Here is a 17,985-nt window from a genome sequence, read left to right on the forward strand (position 1 = left end):
GAGGGGTGGGACATCAGCAAGGCTCCTGGGACAACCCCTTGAGGACAGCCCCAAGACTGCCCAGCCTGGCCTCCTACCCAGCCTGAGAGTGAGGGAGCCTGGAGAGAGAGGCGGGGTGCAGGGGGTGGAGACCCTCCAGCTCTAGTCCCCTGCCACTTCCCCTTCCCCTGGTACGGACAGGTCTGTGGGAACCCCCGAGTCCTGACTGGCCCCGGATGTGTGTGTCCGGTTGCCTGCCCTCAGCCCCCAGGAGGAAAGGGATGGGGGCTGGAGGAAGCAAAGTGTTGCAAAAGCAAGGCTGTGCCCTGGACAGCTCAGCACGTCCCTCCCTCCCTCCTACTGGTATGGCCTCCTGGGAGGCCTGAAGCTGTGAGGTGTGGAGACACCGCAGGGCCTGAGAAATCAGGAACTCCCCACAGATCTGACCACAAAGGGGCGGAGGAGGGCTGAGGTGACATGACACTCAGCACTCACTCCCGTAGACCCTCCCGCCCCCCCCCCCCACTCTGAGGCCACAGAATACGCTCAACTGCTTCAACACCCCTCCTCATTTTCCAGACTGGGACACCCAGGTTCAGAAAGAGAAAGTGATGTGCCCAAGGACACACAGCAGATACCGGTAACTGAGGGTGAGAAAGGATTTGGAAAGACCCACTAAAATGAGGTGGGGGCTGTACGGAAACCCCTGGAGAAGTCGTCCATTCAGATCTGGGACTGCCTGGCCGAAGTGGGAGGTCAGAAGGAACCAGCCTTGGGCTGGGAGGGGCATCCTGCCCCGCTGAAGTTCACTGACAGAACAGTGCCTTCTCCACCCACTGCCACTAAGGAATGGACTCCGTGACCTGCATCTCTGTCTCGACCACAATAGGGAACCCACAATGCTGCCAGGCGCTGCCCGCACCGGCTGGCAGGGCTCAGATGGAGGGTGTGCGAGTCCTGGAGGGGTTGGGGTCAGGGGTGAAGAGCAGATCCCAAAGCTCCCGATTTCCGGGCGCTGCGCTGAGGGGCTGAAAGGCAAACCCAGGAGGAGAGAGCAAAGGACTCTCTGAAGGACCCTGAGTTCCCAGAGCCCCAGAGGGAGCCAGGCCCACAGGGAGCTCTGCCTCTCCTCCAAGATATTGCTGGAGTCTGAGGAAGGGTCATCTGGGAGCCCAATCCCTCAGTAAATCCAGGTCCCCGCAGGGTCTGGCTTCTGGAAGAGGGAAGAAGCTTAGGATGCTGTGGGAGTGAGCGGGGGGCGGTGTGCGGAGCCCCCACGGCCTCCTCCGTCCACACTGCGGCTCCTTCCTCCCCAGCTGCTGCCAGCCCAGACAATGCGCCCATTGTTCTGTGTCTCCAGGGGCCTGTGTGCAACTGTGTGTGTCTGTTTCTCTCTGTGTGTGACTGTGTATTGCTCTGTATCTGTGTGTGAGAGACTTTGTGACTGTGTGTGAGTGTGTGTGTGTGTGACCAGGTGTGCACGTTTGTGGTTGTGTGAGCCTGCATCTTTGTTGGGCCGTGGGTATTTAGAGGGAGAGAGAGACTTGGTGACTCTTGGCGACTCTGAGACTTTCTGGGTGTGTGCCTGTCTGTCCTTCAGATTGCGCATTGGTGACTGAGTCTGACTGAGATTGGGTGTACAACTATGAGGGTGTGTGGCCGTGTGAGAGAATGTGAGTGTGGATGAAAAAGTAGCTGTTGGCGTTTCTGTGCCTGTCCCCGTGGGTGGCTGTGTGTGCCTCAGTTTGATCGCTGAGGCCATGGTGGTCAGAGCCTTCAAGGTATGGGCTTTTGCCAGCACAGAGGCAGGGAAAGGAGCAGTGGGAAGGCCAGGGGGACTCTGGGATGGATGGGGGAAAGGCAGCCGTAGAGACTAGAACCCCATATGTGAAAACACATCCCTCATCCGTCCCAGCTGTCCAGTGAGGCCTCAGCCCCCTGCCCTGGCCTGAGATGCTCCTAGCCTCCCTGGATGGAAGGGAATGAGTTTCCTTGGCAGGGAGCCTGGGACCTCAGGAGAGCCACAGGGTGGGGCTGAAAGGTGGGAGGAGGGCAGAAGAGAACACGGCCCTATAAAGGAGGATTGGGTACACTTGAGGTCTCCGCGGGAACCCTGTGGTGGGGATCCGGTGAGATGCCAGGTGAGGGGTGAGTGGGCAATAGCTAGTCGGAGGTGGGGGATGGGCCTTCCTAGCATGGGCGGGGGGAGGGGGGGGCAGCACTTGCACAGGCTTGGAGAGGGGAAGAGACATCAGAGAATGGCTACGTCCCAGTGGAGACCTCAGCAAGGGTGACTTGATACGGCCCGGTTCCCAGCGCCAGTCACCCCGTCTCCTTCTGGGGAGGCGTCAGCTGGACCCACAGACCGTAGTTTTGCCCCAGGTCAGCCTCCTCCTGCTCTGGAACCTCCTTAGGCCTCAGTTTGCCGGTCTGTACAGTGACAGGTTGGACTCCATGATTCATACTCACAAACACTAGAGTTCCTCCACCAGCTGTGAGTCACGCTGAGCCCTTGCCCTCAGGGGTTTCCCATCCAGGGGAAGAGGCAGGCAGTGCCTTAAAGGGAGAAAAAGAGCCAGACCGGGGTCAGCTAAGGAGGCTGGAGGCTTCACGAAGGAGGGGCATGTGCACGGGCCAGGGATGGAGGTAGAGTTTGGAACAGAACAAAATGGGAACAGCAAACGGTTTGTGTGAAGGTGTGGATAGAGCGACAGGCCTAGTCTGGAGCAAGGTTTGGAGACAGGATCCCTAGGACTCAGGGGCTGGCCGGCTGCAGGGCTGGGGTAGGGAGAAGGGAGGTATAATGTTGTCGCCTGCATTTCTGATGTGGGTGACAGCTGGCAAAGTGGATCTGTTGACTGAGACAGGAAAACGGAGGGAAAGAGAACTTGGGCTGGGGGGGGGGGGGGGGCGGGGCTTGCTGAATTGAGCTTTGTTGAGTCTCAGGTGCCCAGGGAACATTCAGGGGCACATCCAGGAGGCAGCACATAGACATGCTATCGGATCATGTTTCCTGAGCCAAAGGCCAGGGCCCAAAGTCTGGCTAGTGACCTTTCAGGGACAACGGACAGAGAAGGTTTTAAGTCAGAACTGACCCCAGGAAATCTGGGCCTCTGGATGCTGTGAGATGAAGGTAAACAGAGCCAAGCAGTGCATGAGATCACCCAGGAAGTGCCCAGGCAGCGAGGAGCACTGTCGTTGGAGGGGCAGGTGATGGGGTGGGGCCCTGGGAAGGAGACTGGGAAGGAGCCAACAGAGAGGGAGAGGAAACACCCCCGAGGACAGAATCCTGGAGATCCTTGAAAAGGCAGGAATGACCACCACCAATAATACTCATAGCTGCTAGCATTGCTTACACCCCTGTTGTATGCCAAGCCCTGTGCCAACTGCTTTCCATACCTTAGCTCATGACCTGGTGAGATGTGTACCCTCATTGTTCCTGTTTACAGAGGAGGAAACCCAGGGAGGCGGGGTGTTTATGGGAGCAGCAGAGGAGGAGGTCAGAACCAGCAGAAAGTGGCTCTCAGGATCTCAGAGGAGCATGGCAGTGCTAGGTTCAGCCAGAGGCATTCATAAAAGCTTCTGATGCTTCGGGTTTGTGAGGCACAATTAGGATGTCAGCAGGGAGAGGCAAGGCAGCCACAGGCTCAGCACCCCAGGGACTCGACTCCCCAGCATCCTGGGTACCCTGGGATCTGGTTCGGTTGTCAGCGGGACCCAGGTCTGCAGCCTCCCTGCCAATCACGAGCCTTGAACCTGAGTCTGGATACTGAGGCACCTCAGGGGCGCTTCCCTAGGACCCACCATCCCACCAGTCACCAAATCACAGGGACCTGGATTCCAAAGATTCAACATTTTAGGCCACTCAGCCCTTTTATTTCTTCCTTCCCCTCCCTCTTGCCTTGGTCTCTGTGAACATGCGTGCGCGTGTGTGCGCGGGCACACGCGTGCATGTGTGTGCATGCGTGCGTGCGTGTGTGGGACTGGGGTGGGGTGGTTGTGTAACACGGCCAGGGCCCAGTCGCTATCAGAGCTGTCTCTCCGGGGCTCAATTTCCCCAATAGCCATGCGGCGGCCGTGTCATCGGCTCACCTGCCTATCTCCCCCAGGCTTGATGAGGTCACCAGAAATTCAACCCGGTTGCTCTGAACTGCCCTAGCCTCTCCCTTCCCCCTTCCCTCCCCTCTTCCCAACTTTCAGTTTCTTTTCAGATCCTGGGTGCCACTGGGGAAGAGGCAGCCAAACCAGTGGAGTGTGGGTTGCTTACAACTTTCCAATCAAAATTCCCCACTCAGGGGAAGTCCTTTCAAAGGGAAACTGAAAGCCTGTCCTAGTCCAGTCCCCAGTGCCACCCCTTCCTCTCCACACTGCTCAGACCCCTCACTTCTCCCATCCAACCTCTTCCTCCAAATGATCTGGACCCACCCTGCAGCTTTGTGACCCCAGACGAGTCCCTCCCCTCACCAGGCCTCCCAGTGCACACTCTGTAAAATGAGGACCCTGGGTGTCACTTCAGGCTGTGGCCAGGGTTCAGCGAGGTGTTTTTGTGTTGAGGCAGTTGTAGTGATGAAGCGTCGCATCCTTGCGGTGTGGCTGCAGGCCCTCTCTGAGCCTCAGTGTCCTCGTCTGTAAAGCGGGGATGATAATAGCCATGTCTTGGGGTTCCTGTGAGGTAAATGAGCTACGGCCACCAAGTGAGGCCCTTAAAACCGAGCACCTGGGGCGCAGAGCACAGGGGGAGCATCCAGCAATATTCGTAGGTGCAGTTGAGTGAAATCCTGGCCGAGGGCGTGGCACATACTTGGCATTCACCAGTGTGCCCATTCCCTGGGCCTGGGGAGAGGAGGCAGGAGTCCAAGAGCTCCCTGAGATGACCTTGTGTCCCCTCCACCAACTTTCTTCTAGGACAGGTGGTAGAGGGCTGTTCTAAGGATGCTGACTTATGCAGAGGAAATTTATTTGGCTCGATCAATTCCTTACATGGCAACGGAGTCTCCCCAGAACCCAGAGGATTCTCTCCCTCTCCTCTTGCACCTCAGAAGTATCCCAGTGGGACCTCCTCTTAGTGACTTTTCCCAGAAAGACATGCTAGAAAGCCCCCCTCCAATACACACTTCATCTGTCCGTCCCCTCCTAGTCCCTTCGCAAATTCTCCTTCCTTCCTGTCTGCCCAGGGAGGTCTGATATCCTGGTGAGCCTCCCCGAGTGCTCCAGGTCATGCCACATCCCCCCCCCACCCCCACCCCCCGCCGGACTTTTTCTCTGGCTCACTGAACTTCAACTCTACTGGCTTTTCAGCTCCTCAGAGTATCAAGCTTCTCTCCCCTCAGGGCCTTTGAACATGCTGTTCCCTCAGCCTAGAATTCCTCTCTCCACTTCTCTACTTCCTGAATTTTTACTCTTCTCTTAAAGCCCAGAAACCCAGATCAAACCACTCCTGAGGACTTCCACGTTCCGCAGGAGGAAGAGAGGGCTCTCCCCACCACATACCCTATGGAATAGAGCCCCTGTGGGCCGAGGGTCCCCCTACTCTGTTGCCCAAGCCAGGAACCCAGCCTCCCACCTCAGGCTCATCATCCGCTCTCCTCCACCCCCACAGCTCTGGTCCTTCTCACCTGTGCCTGGGCCTACAGCATTTCATCAGCTCCTTGTTTGTGTCTCTGTCCCAAGTCCAGCCTCTCTGGCTGTTCTCTTCTGTCTCCGGGTCACTTTCCAATAGAGGCTGCTCAGTAAATATTTATTGGTTGATGGAGTAGATGTGTGAAAGAAGGCACGAAGGACTGAAAGAAATGTCAAATCAAGTATGTCCCTTTGGCTTTAAACCCTTTCTGTGGCTTCCTACTGCCCTCGGGATGTCTACACCTTATACGTAAGGTCTTCGCTACCTGATGCCCATGGTGCACTCTGGACTTTCCTCCGAGCCATAACCCTGCTCTCCTTCCTGCCTTTACGCAGGCAGTCGCTCTGCTTGGATGGTCCTCCCTGCCGTGCAGCAGGGAAGCACTGGGTGGTTGCAGTCACCCAGGCAAGAGCCAGTGGGGGCCTGGGCAGTGTCAGCCAACGCCAGCATTTCCAGAGCTGGGCCCGTTCTCAGTGCTGGGGCTTACGAGTGTAGCCTTGGAGCTAATGTTTGAGATGCCCATTAGAGTCCCCATGGAGACATCAGGCTAGCAGTTAATGGGTCCATGAGCCTACACTTAAGAATTTGGGGGTGTCCCAAATTTGAAGGCACACGAGTCACCAGAGAGGAGTGGCTCAAGAAGACAACTCCAGAGACTCACCAACATTTAGACTCTGGGAGGGGAGCTGGCAGGGACATTCAGCTGATGGTCAGTGAGAAAGGAAGAGGTCCAGGAGCAGGGGTGTCCTGAATGCTGAGGGAAACAATGGTTTCCAAAAGCAGTGAGTGACCCACCATGTCAAATGCTGCTAGAGGGTGGAGGAAGATAGAGGGAGAGAGGTATGGGTGGCGTTCAGGGGGCAAAAGGGCCGGGACTTAGGAAAGGACTAAGAATTGAGAGAGTGAGCCCCTGAGGAGGAAGGACGGAACATGGCCCTGAGGGTCCAGCTTGGACAAATGAGGGGAAGGAGGTGCCAAGCGGTCCATGGAAGCTTAGAGGAGGAGCAGTGGGTACGCTTGGGAACAGAGAGGTCAGTTTGGGACAGGTTGAGGCGAGGTGACTTTGGGATGTCATTAGGATCCATGGGTCTAGACAGAAATGTGTGTGTCTGTGTGTGTGTGTGTGGGTGTGTGGGTGTGTGTGTGGGTGTGTGTGTGGGTGTGTGTGTGGGTGTGTGGGTGAGAGAGAGAGAGAGAGAGAGAGGGAGAAAGAGAGAGAGAGAGAAAGTCTATATGCTTATGACCGAAATCTCTGTCTCTAGCCTAGATCTCTCCAGAACTCCAGCTACCCCTGGAGATCAACCTGGATGACCCACAAGGACATACAAAACAGGAAAACAGACTCTGGTAGTGTAGATGGGATAGAGTTGTTGGTGAGAAAACCAGGAAGAGACTGATCCAGATGAAAGTGATAGTGGCCGGAACTAGGTGAGGCCAGAGGGCAGGAGGAGAAGACAATATCCAGAGACAGTCAGGGAGCAGGGAGCACTACAGACCAGGACTGGGTCCCATGTGGAGGGAGAGGGGCTGGAGGAGGAAGGGAGATGGTTCTAGGAGCCTGCTTCTTTGGGGAGCTAGAGTGGGGCTGCCCTGTAGTTACCTGTTTACATGACTGAGGCCCCCACCAAGGGCATGGGATGGACCATATGTGGGTCTCATGGGGTTGGGAAGGGAGCTGGTGTTGACCATGAGTGGGTGAGTTAGGATAGCAGCCCAAAGACTCCCTCCTCCAGCCATCAGCACCCTCTGAGGCCGGGCAGGATCCACTCTTGACCTCAGTCTCAGGTAGGAGCCAGGAGAGTGTGTGAGGGGGAGCACAGGGACAGGTGCCCTGAGGCCTTGGACCTAGTTGAGGGTCAGAGACTACTCATTCGCCAGCATGGACCCTGAGACTCAGGGAGGGGGGGGGGGTCTAGACCTGGAGATGCCATGAGGCAACCGTGTCCCTCCTTTGCTTTAAACCTGTCCTTGGCTCTCAACCTCCTCCTGGAGAATGTCCAACCCCTTGTCTTGGCGTTCAAGGTCTTTGAAGCTCCAGGCCCAGTTAGCCTCATTTTAGGCTGAGCCCACCGGCTGCCAGTCTCACAGTTCCCTCAGCAGGATGACCATTTCAGCCTGTATATGAAGGAAACTTCCTCCGTGCTGCCCACTCTGCCTGGAGTGCTGTTCCCTGTGTGTGCCTACCCAGTGCCTGCCTACCTGTTAAGATTTAGCTCGAGGAAGCCATCCTGAAGTCTTTCCCGATCCATCGGAGGACTCACTGTGCCCCAGACAAACTAGTGTCACCCACCTGCAGCACTTTACTGAGCTGGCGTATGTGTCTGTCTTTCTCTAGCTATGGCACTGTGAGAGTCTGGACAGCAGGAGCCAGGTCTGGTTCATCTAGTCTGTGCCATGGAGGGGGCTCGGGGGGATCTGGGGGCAGGGGAAGGGTCAGGATTGACCGCCCAGCCCTGTGGGTTCAGTCTAATTCAGTGTGTGTGGGTGGGGAGGACTGAAATGATCATGCCCAAAGTAGAGAGAGCCAGAGAGAGGTGAAAACTGCTTTATTTGGGCAGTGAGGGGCAGAAACATGGAGATCCCAGGGGAGAAGGCAAACATAGAGAATCTTCACGCACAGAGAGGGACATGGGACTGTGCATTGTTCCCAGGACATCTTCCTGCTCATCGTGGCTCGGCACCAGTCAGCCTTGGGACAATCATGTGATGAACCTGAAGCCTGTCTCCCCAGATCCCTGGAAAACAGACATCCGTGACACTCCTCTGGAGCCCCGGGGCGCAGGGTGTGTACCTGGCCACTCCACACTGCCTGGTGTCACACGCAGCTCTGCCACCAACTCTCTGGGTGTCTTTGGGCAAGTCACGTGACGGCTCTGAGCCTCAGTCTCCTCCTCTGAGGATAATGGAAATAATAATGGTATCTGCCTTGTAGGTTTGTGAAAAGTCTTAAAAAAGAAAACTCACGCCAAGCGTCAGCATAGTACCTGGCAGAGAGTAAATGAGCAATATGGATTTGTTGTTACGATTATTACTATTTTGACAAGAGATCTGGGTTCTGGTCCCAGTTCTGCCCCGTTTTCCTCTCTGGGCCTGCCGGAATTTCTGTCTGTAAAATGGGGTGTTGAAGGACTCAGTGAGAAAAATGGCTGTGGCAGAGGCTTCTGAGATGAGTTATCACTCGGCCCCTCTGAGGTTCGCCTCCCTGGGGCTGCAGGAGGGTATTATTCCCACTGTGTTAGGTCTTTACTGGGTTCTCTGTCCAGGCAGGACTCCTCTGCCTGCAAGGCAGAATGAGAGGAAGGGCTGGGGCTCCCTCGGCAGGACTGTGGTTAGATAGCATGAGGGACTTTGTGCCGGGTTAAAGATGCTACTCTGGGAAGGAGCCAGAGGTTGTGGGACTCAGGAGGCCACGGGGAGGGCCTGCTTCCAGGAGGAATGGCCAGGCCAGGCTAGTTAGGTCAGAGTCCAGGGGGTGAATCAGATCGGCAGTGACCTCACTTCCAGAGACCCTGGAGGGCCGCTGTTTAAACCTGCCCTTCGATTCCCAAGATTACGGAGACAGCAAAGAGAAACAGAGACACAGGAAACAGGGAGACTCCAGGGCAGACAGCCAGAGGCAAGGGGCCACCCACTGAACGTAGGCTGTTCCCTCTGCTCAGAACACTCTTCCCAGGGTCTGGAGTGGCTGACCCTCATCCTTCACACCTTGATTGAGAATTTCCTTCTCAGACCAACCCATGCAGTCATTCAACATTTACCGAGCCCCCCCAAAAACAAACAAAACAAAAATAAAAACAAAAAACCATTTACTGAGCCCCAATTATGAGTCAGGCACTGTTCTAGATAAGACAAAGTCCCTGCTCATTCCATATAAAGCAGCTGGCCCAGCTTGTTCTTCTCAAGCACAGCACACTGTTTATCTCTGACTTCTTTTTATTGCCGGTCTCTCTAACCAGAATGTAAGCCCCATGAGGGCAGGGACTTCAGTAGTTCCTTTTACTCGATGACTCGGAATATAAACCTGGCACAAACTAAAATAGGCCCTTGATAAGTATTTGTTGAATAAATGAATGGACATAGAGATCAGAGATGGGTACCCAGAGAAACGGAACCACGCTCAGCGGTGGACACAGATATTCAGAGATGCGCATCATAGGATGACTGCCAGGATGGTGCCTTCAAGGCAACCAGAGCTTTCCTTTCTCTTAGGTTGCTAGGCAGGAGACTTGTTTGGAATGCTGTTTTACCTTTATTATTATTACTATTGTTTTCAAGTAGTCTCTATGCCTAACGTGGGACTCCAATTCATGAGCTTGAGATCAAGAGTTGCATACTCTGCTGACTGAGCCAGTCAGGTGCCCCTCGGTGTATTTTACCCTTTTTTAAATTAATTTATTTTGAGCGGTGCCTGGGTGCCTCAGTTGGTTAAGTGCCCGACTCCGACTCCAGCTCAGGTCATAAACCCACTGTTCTGAGTTCGAGCCCCACATCGGGCTAGCTGCAGTCAGCACAGAGCCTGCTTTGGATCCTCTGTGCCGCCTCTCTCTCTGTCCCTCCCTTACTCATGCTCCCTCTCTCTCAAAAACAAACATTTAAAAAAATTAAGTTTATTTATTTTGAGAGAGAGAGAGAGCAAGTGAGCAGGTGAAGGGCAGGGAGAGAGAGAGAGGGAGAGAGAAACTCCAACTGGCTCCACGCTGTCAGTGCAGAGACGGGCACAGGGTTCGATCTCACTGAACATAGAGATCATGACTGGAGCAGAAATCAAGAGACCCACGCGCAACCGACAGAGCCACGCAGGCGCCCCTGCCTATTTTACATTTTTAGGTGCCTTTTGATGAACAGAAATTTTAATAGTCAAATCCATCAACCTTTTAGATTGTGTATATATATATATATATATATTTAAGTAACCTCTATACCCAGTGTGGGGCTGGAACCCAGAGATCAAGAGTCACACGCTCCAGTGACTGAGCCAGCCAGGGGCCCCAGATCCGTCAATCTTTAAAAAAAACTGTTTGTGGTAGAGAAAGGAACGGATGGGTAACCCCGCAGAGTCCCACAGCCTCCCTAGGGGCCCTTCGCATCGTGGCTCAACCCCTCCAGGTCCTGGAGCCTGGGAGGGAGCGGCTGCTGAGGACCCACTAGGTGCTCACACCTTGCTCTTCCCCCACCTCACCGCTAGGCCCCGCCTCTGGAACCGCTTTCCCCAGGGGTCCCGCCCCTATCGGCCGCGCCCTCTCTTGGCCCCGCCCCTCACCGGCTCTCACGGGCGCAGGGGAACTAGATGTCTCTTCCTCTTGCCCAGAAATTGATAGTTAATATTCTGCCATCGGTGCTTCCATCTGGAGGGAGGGAAAATTGGACAGACAGGATAGGGGCAAGGCTCCGCCTCTCTCCGGGTCTACCTCCATTCCGCATAGCCCCGCCCCTTCCCTCGGCTCTCAGCAGCCTCAGGCCCCGCCCTTCCTATTCAGTGCCGCCCCCTCCTCCCGCTCCCAGGCACCGTCAAGCCCAGCCTATCCAACCCCTGACAGGCCCTGGGCTCTGGGGATCCGCTCCTTCGCTCAGGCCCCACCTCCCACCCGCCCCCCGCCCCCGCCCCACCCCTCCAGGGCCTCGGCCCCGCCCCGCGCGCTCACGTGAGGCGCGGGCGCGCGCTGTAGCAGCTGGGCCAGCGCGCCGAGGGTACGTCTGCCAGGCCGGTGGCCCCCGGCAGCAGCAGCAGGTTCCGCGCTGGCCAGCGCCAGGCGGCGCCCGGCGGGCGGCGACGCTGCGGGCTCAGCCAGTAGTCGCCCAGGCTGCGGCGGGAGGCAGGCGCCGGCAAGGCCGGGCCCCGGCAGCCCCAGAAACACAACTCCTGGTCCAGGCGGTGCGGGGGCGTGGCCCGGGGCCGTCTGCGGGGGGAAACGCGGCGGCAGTCACCCCAGAGCACGACGGGCGAGGAGAAGGGAGCCGCCTCGGATCAGACGCGGCGGGGCGGGGGTCAGAGTCACTCTTGGTCGACACTTTAGAGGGACGGGGAGGGACATTGGAGGGGTTGCATCGAGGCACTCAGGCCTGGACGCCTCCTCCCCCGGCTGCGGGACCAGACCCCTTTATCCCGCCAGCGCCCTCCCCGGGGCCCCCTCACCGGGACAGAAGAAAATTCACTACGAAGTGGGCAGTCTCGGTGAATAGCATGGCGTCCAGCCCGCCTGGCCCTGCTTCGGCCTCTTAAATACCTGCCGGGGGTGGAGGGGGAGGCCTGAAAGCCCATAGTCCCCCCGGGACGGCTGTTTTTAGCAGGAGGCGTCAGCTGGCAGAGCAGGGTGGGGGCAGCACCAGCCCCCTCGGGCGGGTGGGGTCTGGTCTATGGTCTGACTTCACCAGCTGCTTTGGTGGGAGGGGGCCAGGCACCAGATACCCAGGATCTCCCGAGACGCTCCTCCCCACCCCATCCCCCCCAGGACGGAGGACAGAAGGGCAGAGGCAGCAAGAGGGGGCGGATGGCAGTAAGGTCAGCTGCCAGTTAAACTGTGCCCATGCCACCCAGGCAGACCCCTGATGGCATGCTCAGGCAGAACCCGCACCTCAAAACGTGGCCCTGCTCCCAGGCTTGAGTCCTCTACCTCTGCCTTCCATGACCCTTATGACAGCCTTTTCCCTTGCTCCAGGGCACTTTCAAATGTCAGAGGCAGAAGGCTCCTCAACCAACACTAGTTCAGGGTTCTTATCTGGAGACATTCTATGAATGAACTTCTGGGGATCCAGGACCCCCCTAAACTGTCTCAAAGTTCCAAATACACATATATTTCTGGGAAGAATTTAGAAAGGATCTGTGACAGCATCTCCCCCACCCCCCCCCCCCCGCCTCCCCCCAAAAAGTTAAAAGCTCTCGATCTGGTCTAACACACTCTTTTGGGAGGGGAAACTGAGGTTCAGAGAGTGGCATAAAAAAAAGCCAAAAGAAAAACCTAGGCCTCATACTACTCTGCCTGCCCCTCCAAAGGGTGAGGCAGCTCCTCTGTGCCCTTGTCCTGGTCAGAGCATGGGGTTCAGGGCTCAGAGCTCAGGGCTCAGAGCCCAGGCTGGGCCCTGCTCCCCGACCCCCTGGGGATCCTGAGGAACGTGCTGGCCCGGCTCCCTTTCCCACACTGCCAGTTTGGGCTATTTCCCCCCCAGTGACTCACACTGGCTGCTGGGGAGAGTGGGCAGCTGTTCCGAGCCCCCAGGGCCCGGTACAGGCCCTGACTTGCCCCCCAACTGTGCAGCCATATTTGGGGATTTTTCCTCCCTTAGGGAATCTTCCCTGCCTTTATCCCTTCCTCTTTTCTCCATCTCCAACCTCTCCCTCCCTGATGGCTCCTTCCCAGCAGCAAACAAACAGGCTCTAGTCTTTCCTATCTTTGAAAAAGAAGAAAGCCCTCCTTCAACCCCATGTCCTTCTCCAGCTCCCCTTCACAGCCAACATTCTTGAAAGAGTTGTGTACACACGCTGTTTCCACTTCCTCACTCAGCCCCTGCAATCTGGCTTCCTCCCCCACCATTCCCCAGGAACGCTCGCTCGTCAAGGTCACCACTGACCTTCTTGTTGCTAAATTCGAGGGATGCTCGTGAGTCTTTATCTGACTTGACCCTTTAGCAGTGGCTGACTTCAATACAAATACTCCCTCCTACTTGAAATACTTCCGTGTTCTTGTTTTTCTGGACACTGTGCACTCTTGATTTTCTTGCCGTCTTACTGGTTGCTGCCACATGGCAAATTTCTCATCCTTTGCTTACTGCCTAATCAGGTCCCAAGGGGATCTCATTGGTTCCCATGCCTTGGGTGTCCACCCATGTCAGAGACTCACTTCTCTCTTTCAGCTCTGATCTGTCTTCTCTGCCCTACACCTGTCTCCTGGACATCCCTTCCCCCTCCCCCTCTCCCTCCCCCCCAGGTGCCCCACCTTGCAGGAAACATGCCCTATACCTGCCTTCCCTCCTATGTTCCTTAGCTTGGTCATTTTCTTGGTCGCCAGGACCAAAAATCTGGGTTTTTTTTCTAGGCTCTTCTCTTTCATATTTAAGCAGCTATGAAATCCTGTCCTCTCCAGAACATTTTATGTTCAAGCTTATGTATTTATTTTGAGAAAGGAGAGAATCTTGAGCAGGCTGTCAGTGCGGACCCTGATGGGCTCGAACTCACAAACTGTGAGATCATGACCTGAGCTGAAGTCAAGAGTCAGATGCCTAATGACTGAGCCACCCGGGGGCCCTCGCATTTAAAAAATCCCATTGCTTCTATTTCCATTGCTAACGAATGCCTGGTCCAACACCGTTGCCTTTCACCTGGGAGGACAAGGCAGCCTCCTGACTCGTCTCCCTGTTGCTACTCTCTATCCCTTTATGTGGCCTGTTCCCCACAAAGCAGCCAGCGTTGTATTTCCAAAACATGAGTACGTCCCTCTGGACAGTGTCTTCAGCACCAAGCTCACCCTTGGCATGCACCAATCACAGTGCCGGGGACATTTCCCACCTCCATGTCCTTGCCTGGGTAATGGCTGCTCATCTGAGATTCACTGGGGGAACCATTCTCGGTCTCCTAGCTGGTTCTGTTCCTTCTCCACACAGCACTGGGGCCTTTCCCCTATGGACTTACTGAGCATTCACTAGCTAGTCTAATCTGCAGACATCCTACAAACTCCTGAGCCTGGCCATTCTAGGCCCCTGGGATGTCAGGATGAACACGACACAGCCCCTGCCCTCAGTGAGTCCACAGTGTGATGGGGGAAAACAGACATTCGTCAGGCATCAAGGAACAGATAAGCAGGTGTTATGAGAGGGGAAGGACAGGTGGTCAGAGGAGGCTTCCTTGAGAAGTGACAATTGGTGGATGTCTGAAGGGTAAGTGGGGTTGGGAGGGAGGCTATTCCAGGCAGAAGGAACAGCGTGCTGAAAGGTGGGAAGAGCGTTATGTGAATTGCTGAGGCGTGTCTAGTGCTTTCCATGTGCCTTCGTCCGTCCTTTTCTCTCGAAGACCAGATCGAGGCCCAAGAGGTAGAAGGCTGCTGAGAAGGCCTCGGAGGAGGCAGAGGGGAGGAGAAAGGGGAAGTTGGGTCAGAGCCCGGATGTGATGGGGTTTCAGGAAAGTGGCATCTGGGGTTTCCTCAGAGTCTGGAAATTCCACTGTCTCTGCTCCACCTTGAGACCCCCCAATGCTGAGATGCTCGGACGCAGGGACCCAGTCCTCGGAAATCCTCTCTAGGCTCTCTAGGGGCTGTGCTTCTATATCTGAAGTGCCACATCCATTAATGGGTACCTGAGACTCAACAGCCCCTAATGTCAGGGTGCACCAACCGAATGCCCATTACCTGCGTGATCCCATGCAGTCCTCACAGTAACCCTTGGAGGCACATAACTCCTTCATCCCCCTTGTACAATGAGACTTCCAGAGCTTAAGGAACTTGCTCAAATTCCCACAGCTAACACGAGGCAGAATGAGGATTTGAACCAAAGTTTGACTGACATCAGACACTGCTTTTAACTCTGTGCTATATTAAGTCTGTCGACCCCCTGGTTGATCGGCTCAGTAAGGGGAGGAGGCTTTGTGGGGTATTTACTTGTGGTTGGGGTGGCTGCCCCCCTCCCCCCCATATCAAGCAACGGGAAATGGTAGTACTGACGTCAATTGTTGCCATGACGATACAGCAACCTTTTCCCTGCCATCTCCATGGTAACCTGGGGGTCCATCTGTACTTCGCCCCCTCCTTCTAAAAGGGGTTCCTTTAGGGAGGGGCTAGCTAATAGGGCGCCTGAGAGGCGAGTCAGGGGAAGCAGTGATTCGAGCATGCCCCTTTCCCCAGATGCCTCCCTATTCCTTGGGCCCAGAGAATAAAGTTGGAATCTCTCGGGGTCCTGCTTTGGGGTCGAGGGACGGCTTTACCCTCGAGGGTGAAGGAGGCAGCTCTCCCTTTTCCACCTGGGGATTCCCCTGGAAATGTCCCCCGACCAAGTTCCTAAGTTCATGAGCAGAACTGCTGGGAAGTTGGCAGAGGAAAGCGAAAAGGGATTCCCCAGTCCTCTCCGAGGCTGGACATCGCCCAGCCCCTGGGGACATGACTGGCTTGGCTCTCTGCTGCCCCTTGGAGCCAGAGGTAGGGGCAGCAGCAGCAGCAGCAGCCTCTCTTGCTCAAGTGCTACCTGTGCCAGAGGTTCCTGCCTGGTGCTGTACATGCGTGAAACCTTCCAGCAGGTGTCATTAACCCCATTTTACAGATTTGGAAATGGAGACTCTGAAAGGCTAAGTAACTAGCCTAAGTTTGCACAGCTAGTGAATGGCAGAGCCAAGACTCAACTCTAAGACTAGAATTTAGGCCAGTGGCTTTTCTGGAGGCGGCGGGGTGGGGGGGCGGGGCGGGGAGGTCAGGGAGGAAGAAACAGAGAACAGGATGGAAAAGAAGAGAAATGGGAGAGGGAAGTGACTCAGGATGGAACCTGTCATGCTCCCTTGTCAGCTACAGAAAAAAAGCTCAAATTCAAGGCCTCCTTGATCCAGCTTGTCTTCTGTTAACTCATCACTGGATCCTCTGAATTCTGAACTCTGCAAGGGCCAGGAATCTGTCAGAATCAAGCCTGGTTCTTAGCACCTGGTGTAGCCCAGAGAGGTACGTGTTGCTAGAAGCTGACTGAACTGACTTCCTGGAACTCACCGTCTGCTTTCCTGCCTCCAGGCCTTTGCCAGAGAAGTTCCCTCCACCTAGCGGAACTAACCAGCCCCAGGGTCTGGCCCATCTGCAAGGTATATGTTTGAAATCTTTGCATCACTCATATATGAGGGGTGGCTGGCAGCAAATCTTTTTTATTTTTATTTATTTTTATTTTTTTAACATTTATTTATTTTTGAGACAGAGAGAGACAGAGCATGAACGGGGGAGGGCCAGAGAGAGAGGGAGACACAGAATCTGAAACAGGCTCCAGGCTCTGAGCAGTCAGCACAGAGCCCGACGCGGGGCTCGAACCCACGGACAGTGAGATCGTGACCTGAGCCACCCAGGCGCCCCAGCAAATCTTTTTTAAAGGAAAGGAGGATCGAGAAGACGGGAGAAAGGAAAATAGGAAGGATTTAACGTCTTGGGGCTGGCAAAGTCCATAGAGATCCGTTGGTGCCTTTTTGGTAAAATTAAAGTTTATTTATTTATTTAAATAATCTCTACACTCAGCGTGGGGCTTGAATTTACAACCCCAAGATCAAGAGTGACCGAGCCAGCCAGGCACTCCCCACCCGCTTTTTATTTTATTATTATTATTTGTTTTTAAGCCAGTGAAGAAGGGACTTGCCTGAGTGAGGCTTTCCACCTGCTAGGCTATGTGAGTTCCAAAAGGGCCAGTATCTGTGTCCTTCAAGTTCACTCTGAATCCCCAGTGCCCTGCACAGGCCTGGCTGGTAGATTTGTATTGGCTGAGTGAGGGGCAGGGCCTGAGCTAGTACCCGGTGGCCTGACTCCTGGTCACACGGTCCAAGGCTCCTCAATGCCACAGAATGGAGTTGTCACCCTGGCTCCCGCCACTCTCTCTTCTTTTCAGGCTTCTTTTCCTCCAGGTATACCTGATCTTTGCATAAGCTCTCTCTGCTCCTGGAATTTTTCTCCATCTCTGCCCATTATTTTCTGGTGATGCTCTCAGTCACCTGGCCATGCTTCTAACTCCAGGGTAGGCTCACGGCTGGCCCAGCTCATCAGTTATAATCTCCCATTTCCCTGATAATGGTAACTGGCCAAAGGAGTGTGCATGTGATTTAAGAAGGGCCAATCACTGCCCTTCCCAAGGTCAGGTAAACTGAGACTGGGAGAAAGCACTCTCCCTTCCAATTGCAGATTTCCAAACAGCAGCAGCCATGTTTCCTGCCCAGAGGAGATAATCAGGGATTAGAGAGGAACAAAAGGGGGCAGTCCTAGTGGGCCCAGCCAACATCCTGGTTCCAACAGTTCTTCCTTTAAGCTTAGGTATGTGGAAAGCTTATATCCTTCCCCAGCCACTTGAAACAATCCATTCCTTTTTGGCATAAGTTAACTTTAGTTGCCTGCAAAGGAGAGACCTTATCAATACAGAGGCCAATAATTTTTTTCTCTCTAAACTTACAGTGGTCTCCTAAGGAGGAGGCGTACTGTTTCCAGGGAAGAAGGCCCTTTTTCTGCAGAGCAGCAGCCCGGGTTGTTAGGCTGAGTAGGGCCTGCCTGGAGTTTGTTGGGGATGGAAACAGCTGGATTACTCCACTTAATAGAGAGTATTGAGAGCCCTGGGGGCTCTCTAGGAATTAAGGGTGGAGGAGGAGAGGAATAAAGGGGAGAGTGAAACCAGCACTGTGGCCTGAAGCCAAGGATTCTCCTGGTGGGTGAAAGAGAAAGAGAGGCATGGAAGGGCTT

The sequence above is a fragment of the Acinonyx jubatus genome, chromosome C1 (genome assembly GCF_027475565.1).
Source record: "Acinonyx jubatus isolate Ajub_Pintada_27869175 chromosome C1, VMU_Ajub_asm_v1.0, whole genome shotgun sequence".
Lineage (NCBI taxonomy): Eukaryota > Metazoa > Chordata > Mammalia > Carnivora > Felidae > Acinonyx > Acinonyx jubatus.